Here is a 6,416-nt window from a genome sequence, read left to right as displayed (position 1 = left end):
TTATTGTTCTTCTGTTTTGTTTTTCATTTTTTTAGTTTTAGTAAAATATATACTTAGTATCGAAATTAGTATTTCAACTTAGTCCATAGTCAAAAAGTCTAGTCCTCAAACAATTTAGTTTAGTATTTTGTTAATTATAAAAGCATTTAAATATTGGTTTTTGCTACTGTTTTATTCACCTAAGGGCATTTAAACATTTTATAAAAATGTGGTTTCTCCACCATAATTACTTATGCATTAGTTGGATCACTTCGAACATTTTAGTGTTAATATTTGAAAAGTTTTATTGTTTCATTGATTTTTAATTTGAATTTGAATCAGTTTCGAACTAATGTGAGGTTAGCAACGGTAATCTAGGTGATGTGGCATCATTAGTAAAGGGTTATTGTAGCTTAGTTATCCGGGCGTCACAATTCTCCTCCACTACAAGAAATCTCGTCCCGAGATTTAAGAGGGGAGTAAGGGGGAAGGGATTGGGTTACGAAAAATCTAATGGATCTTCTCGGTCTTGGTTGCTCTTCTCGAAGAGGTCGATCCATTACATTGATGTCTTCATTTCTCTGCTTCAGGTCATCATGATGAAGTCATCATTTTCTTCGGGAACTCCAACGTACTTACGAATAGGTAAGGGATAGCTCGGCTACAACAGAATGCTTATGAGGGAAAAATATGGGAGTTAACCCATGAATGAGCATAAGATTATCTCTCGAGTTGAGCATTTAAAATACAACAAGAGTAAGGTACGAAGGTACAATAAGAGGTTCCAAGCGGATAGATAGTTGCTCAAAGTCTCAACCAGAGTGAGAAAGGGGTTCAGAGCAGCGAGGGTAAGTATTGCGTTTGATACCAGAATAGAGCACTAGGAAGGTGGCCCGTGAATTAAATACGAAGCCAAGCGCGAGGAATAAGTTTGGAAACAGGGGGTATAGGAGAGTCAGGTTTCGATCATGTGGAACTGTGGGTTATGGGCCCACCATGTGGGTTAAAATTAGGAAGGGCGGAGACGTCTTGCGTGATCATGCAAGCAAGGCATGTCAGAGGGTAGCATGTCGATTCTGTCGGCAACAACGTCGATACCAAGGGCGAGGGACGAAGAGAACCATTTTCCTACTCGTTAGGACGAGGCAGACCAATAGGCAAAGTTTTCGTCCATCGATGGTTACCAAAATGTCATCAACAATAGTAACAGGGTCTTACTGACAAGTCGGTACACCAGGGTGCTTATATAAGCAGGGAATTATTGTTGGGGAACATTGCAGAAAATTAAAATTTTTCCTACGATTTCACCAAGATCCATCTATGAGTTCATCTAAGCAACGAGTCAAGGGAGAGAGTTTGCATCTACATACCACTTGTAGATCACGAGCGGAAGCTAGCCAAGGGGGTGGTGATGATGGAGTCGTACTCGAACGTGATTCGGATCACCGATGTCCAAGTGCTGAACGGACAGCACCTCCGCGTTCAACACACGTACGGGGCGGGAGACGTCTCCTCCTTCTTGATCCAGCAAGGGGGAAGGAGAGGTTGAGGAAGATTGCTCCAACAGCAGCACGACGGCTTGGTGTAGTTGGTGCAGCAGTACTCCGACAGGGCTTCGCCAAGCATATACGGAGGAGGAGAGGTGTTGGGGAGGGGAGGGGCTGCGCCTTGGCTTGTGTTAAGCTCCCATGCGCCTCCCCACTATATATAGGGGTGGAGGGGCTGGTTTCTTGCCCTCCAAGTCCATTGGGGCGTTGGCCCAGGTGGGAGGAAAGAAATCCCATCATTTCCTTCCCCACCGATTGTTATCCCCCCTTTTTAGGGATCTTGATCTTATCCCTTCGGGATATGATCTTATTCCTTCTAAGGGGGGATCTTGGTGCGCCTTGACCAGGGGTGTGGGGCCTTTACCCCACTACTCACGTTCATGTGGGTCCCCCCATGCAGGTGGGCCCCACTCTGGAACCTTCTAGAACCTTCCCGGTACAATACCGAAAAATCCCGAACATTTTCCGGTGGCCAAAATAGGACTTCCCATATATAAATCTTTACCTCCGGACCATTCCGGAACTCCTCGTGACGTCCGGGATCTCATCCGGGACTCCGAACAACATTCGGTAACCACATACAAACTTCCTTTATAACCCTAGAGTCATCGAACCTTAAGTGTGTAGACCCTACGGGTTCGGGAGACATGTAGACATGACCGAGACGTTCTCCGATCAATAACCAACAGCGGGATCTGGATACCCATGTTGGCTCCCACATGCTTCTCGATGTTGTCATCGGATGAACCACGATGTCGAGGATTCGATCAAACCCTGTATACAATTCCCTTTGTCAATCGGTACGTTACTTGCCCGAGACTCGATCGTCGGTATCCCAATACCTTGTTCAGTCTCGTTACCAGCAAGTCACTTTACTCGTACCGTAATGCATGATCTCGTGGCCAACACTTTGGTCACCTTGAGCTCATTATGATGATGCATTACCGAGTGGGCCCAGAGATACCTCTCCGTCATACGGAGTGACAAATCCCAGTCTCGATCCGTGTCAACCCAACAGCTACTTTCGGAGATACCTGTAATGCACCTTTATAGTCACCCAGTTACGTTGTGACGTTTGATACACCCAAGGCACTCCTACGGTATCCGGGAGTTACACGATCTCATGGTCTAAGGAAGAGATACTTGACATTGGCAAAGCTCTAGCAAACGAACTAAACGACCTTTGTGCTATGCTTAGGATTGGGTCTTGTCCATCACATCATTCTCCTAATGATGTGATCCCGTTATCAACGACATCCAATGTCCATAGCCAAGAAATCATGACTATTTGTTGATCACAACGAGCTAGTCAACTAGAGGCTCACTAGGGACATATTGAGGTCTATGTATTCACACGTGTATTACGATTTCCGGATAATACAGTTATAGCATGAATAAAAGACAATTATCATGAACAATGAAATATAATAATACTTTTATTATTGCCTCTAGGGCATATTTCCAACAGTCTCCCACTTGCACTAGAGTCACCAATCTAGTTACATTGTGATGAATCGAACACCCATTGAGTTCTGGTGTTGATCATGTTTAGCTCGCGAGAGAGGTTTAGTCAACGGATCTGCGACATTCAGATCCGTATGTACTTTGCAAATTTCTATGTCTCCATCTTGAACATTTTCACGGATGGAGTTGAAACGACGCTTGATGTGCCTGGTCTTCTTGTGAAACCTGGGCTCCTTGGCAAGGGCAATAGCTCCAGTGTTGTCACAGAAGAGTTTGATTGGCCCCGACGCATTGGGTATGACTCCTAGGTCGGTGATGAACTCCTTCACCCAAATCGCTTCATGTGCTGCCTCCGAGGCTGCCATGTACTCTGCTTCACACGTAGATCCCGCCACGACGCTCTGCTTGCAGCTGCACCAGCTTACTGCTCCACCATTCAACATATACACGTATCCGGTTTGTGACTTAGAGTCATCCGGATCTGAGTCGAAGCTAGCGTCGACGTAACCCTTTACGACAAGCTCTTCGTCTCCTCCATAAACGAGAAACATGTCCTTTGTCCTTTTCAGGTACTTCAGGATATTCTTGACTGTTGTCCAGTGTTCCTTGCCGAGATAACTTTGGTATCTAGCTACCAAACTCACGGCAAGGTTTACATCAGGTCTGGTACACAGCATGGCATACATAATAGATCCTATGGCTGAAGCATAGGGGATGACACTCATCTCTTCTTTATCTTTTGCCGTGGTCGGTGACTGAGCCGAGCTCAATCTCACACCTTGTAACATAGGCAAGAACCCCTTCTTGGACTGATCCATTTTGAACCTCTTCAAAATCTTATCAAGGTATGTGCTTTGTGAAAGACCTATGAGGCGTCTCGATCTATCTCTATAGATCTTGATGCCTAATATGTAAGCAGCTTCTCCAAGGTCCTTCATTGAAAAACACTTATTCAAGTAGGCCTTAATGCTGTCCAGAAATTCTATATTATTTCCCATCAAGAGTATGTCATCTACATATAATATGAGAAATGCTACAGAGCTCCCACTCACTTTCTTGTAAACGCAGGCTTCTCCATAAGTCTGCATAAACCCAACGCTTTGATCATCTCATCAAAGCGAATATTCCAACTCCGAGATGCTTGCACCAGCCCATAAATGGATCGCTGGAGCTTGCATACTTTGTTAGCGTTCTTAGGATCGACAAAACCTTCCGGCTGCATCATATACAGTTCTTCCTTAAGATGCCCGTTAAGGAATGCTGTTTTGACGTCCATCTGCCATATCTCATAATCATAGTATGCGGCAATTGCTAACATGATTCGGACGGACTTTAGCTTCGCTACGGGAGAGAATGTCTCGTCGTAGTCAATCCCTTGAACCTGTCGATAACCCTTAGCGACAAGTCGAGCTTTATAGATGGTGACATTACCATCCGCGTCTGTCTTCTTCTTAAAGATCCATTTGTTTTCTATCGCTCGCCGATCATCGGGAAAGTCTGTCAAAGTCCATACTTTGTTTTCATACATGGATTCTATCTCGGATTTCATGGCTTCAAGCCATTTGTTGGAATTTGGGCCCGCCATCGCTTCTTCATAGTTCGAAGGTTCACCGTTGTCTAACAACATGATTTCCAGGACGGGGTTGCCGTACCACTCTGGTGCGGAACGTGCCCTTGTGGACCTACGAAGTTCAGTAGCAACTTGATCCGAAGTACCTTGATCATCATCATTGGTTTCCTCTTCAGTTGGTGTGGGCATCACAGGAACATTTTCCTGAGCTGCACCACTTTCCCGTTCGAGAGGTAGTACTTCATCGAGTTCTACTTTCCTCCCACTTACTTCTTTCGAGAGAAACTCTTTTTCCAGAAAGCATCCGTTCTTGGCAACAAAGATTTTGCCCTCGGATCTTAAGTAGAAGGTATACCCGACAGTTTCCTTAGGGTATCCTATGAAGACGCATTTTTCCGACTTGGGTTCGAGCTTTTCAGGTTGAAGTTTCTTGACATAAGCATCGCATCCCCAAACTTTTAGAAACGACAGCTTAGGTTTCTTCCCAAACCATAATTCATACGGTGTCGTCTCAACGGATTTAGACGGTGCCCTATTTAAAGTGAATGTAGCTGTCTCTAGAGCGTATCCCCAAAATGATAGCGGTAAATCAGTAAGAGACATCATAGACCGCACCATATCCAATAGAGTGCGATTACGACGTTCGGACACACTGTTTCACTGAGGTGTTCCAGGCGGCGTGAGTTGTGAAACGATTCCACATTTCCTTAAGTGTGTGCCAAATTCGTGACTTAAATATTCTCCTCCACGATCTGATCGTAGGCACTTTATCTTTCGGTCACGTTGATTCTCCACCTCATTCTGAAATTCCTTGAACTTTTCAAAGGTCTCAGACTTGTGTTTCATTAAGTAGACATACCCATATCTACTTAAGTCATCAGTGAGAGTGAGAACATAACGATATCCTCCGCGAGCCTCAACGCTCATTGGACCGCACACATCGGTATGTATGATTTCCAATAAGTTGGTTGCTCGCTCCATTGTTCCGGAGAACGGAGTCTTGGTCATCTTGCCCATGAGGCATGGTTCGCATGTGTCAAACGATTCATAATCAAGAGACTCTAAAAGTCCATCGGCATGGAGCTTCTTCATGCGCTTGACACCAATGTGACCAAGGCGGCAGTGCCACAAGTATGTGGGACTATCGTTATCAACTTTACATCTTTTGGCATCTGCACTATGAACATGTGTAATATTACGCTCGAGATTCATTAAGAATAAACCATTGACCATCGGAGCATGACCATAAAACATATCACTCATGTAAATCGAACAACCATTATTCTCAGACTTAAATGAGTAGCCATCTCGTATTAAACGAGATCCAGATACAATGTTCATGCTCAAACTTGGCACTAAATAACAATTATTAAGGTTCAAAACTAATCCCGTAGGTAAATGTAGAGGCAGCGTGCCGACGGCGATCACATCGACTCTGGAACCATTCCCGACGCGCATCGTCACCTCGTCCTTCGCCAGTCTCGTTTATTCCGCAGCTCCTGCTGTGAGTTACAAATATGAGCAACGGCACCGGTATCAAATACCCAGGAGTTACTACGAGTACTGGTAAGGTACACATCAATTACATGTATATCAAATATACCTTTGGTTTTGCCGGCCTTCTTATCTGCTAAGTATTTGGGGCAGTTCCACTTCCAGTGACCCTTCCCCTTGCAATAAAAGCACTCAGTCTCAGGCTTAGGTCCATTCTTTGACTTCTTCCCGGTAACTGGCTTACCAGGCGCGGCAACCTCCTTGCCGTCCTTCTTGAAGTTCTTCTTACCCTTGCCCTTCTTGAACTTAGTGGTCTTATTGACCATCAACACTTGATGTTCTTTCTTGATTTCAGCCTCTGC

The sequence above is a fragment of the Triticum dicoccoides genome, chromosome 5B (genome assembly GCF_002162155.2).
Source record: "Triticum dicoccoides isolate Atlit2015 ecotype Zavitan chromosome 5B, WEW_v2.0, whole genome shotgun sequence".
In the NCBI taxonomy this organism is placed as follows: Eukaryota; Viridiplantae; Streptophyta; class Magnoliopsida; order Poales; family Poaceae; genus Triticum; species Triticum dicoccoides.
This window is presented reverse-complemented; position numbering follows the sequence as displayed.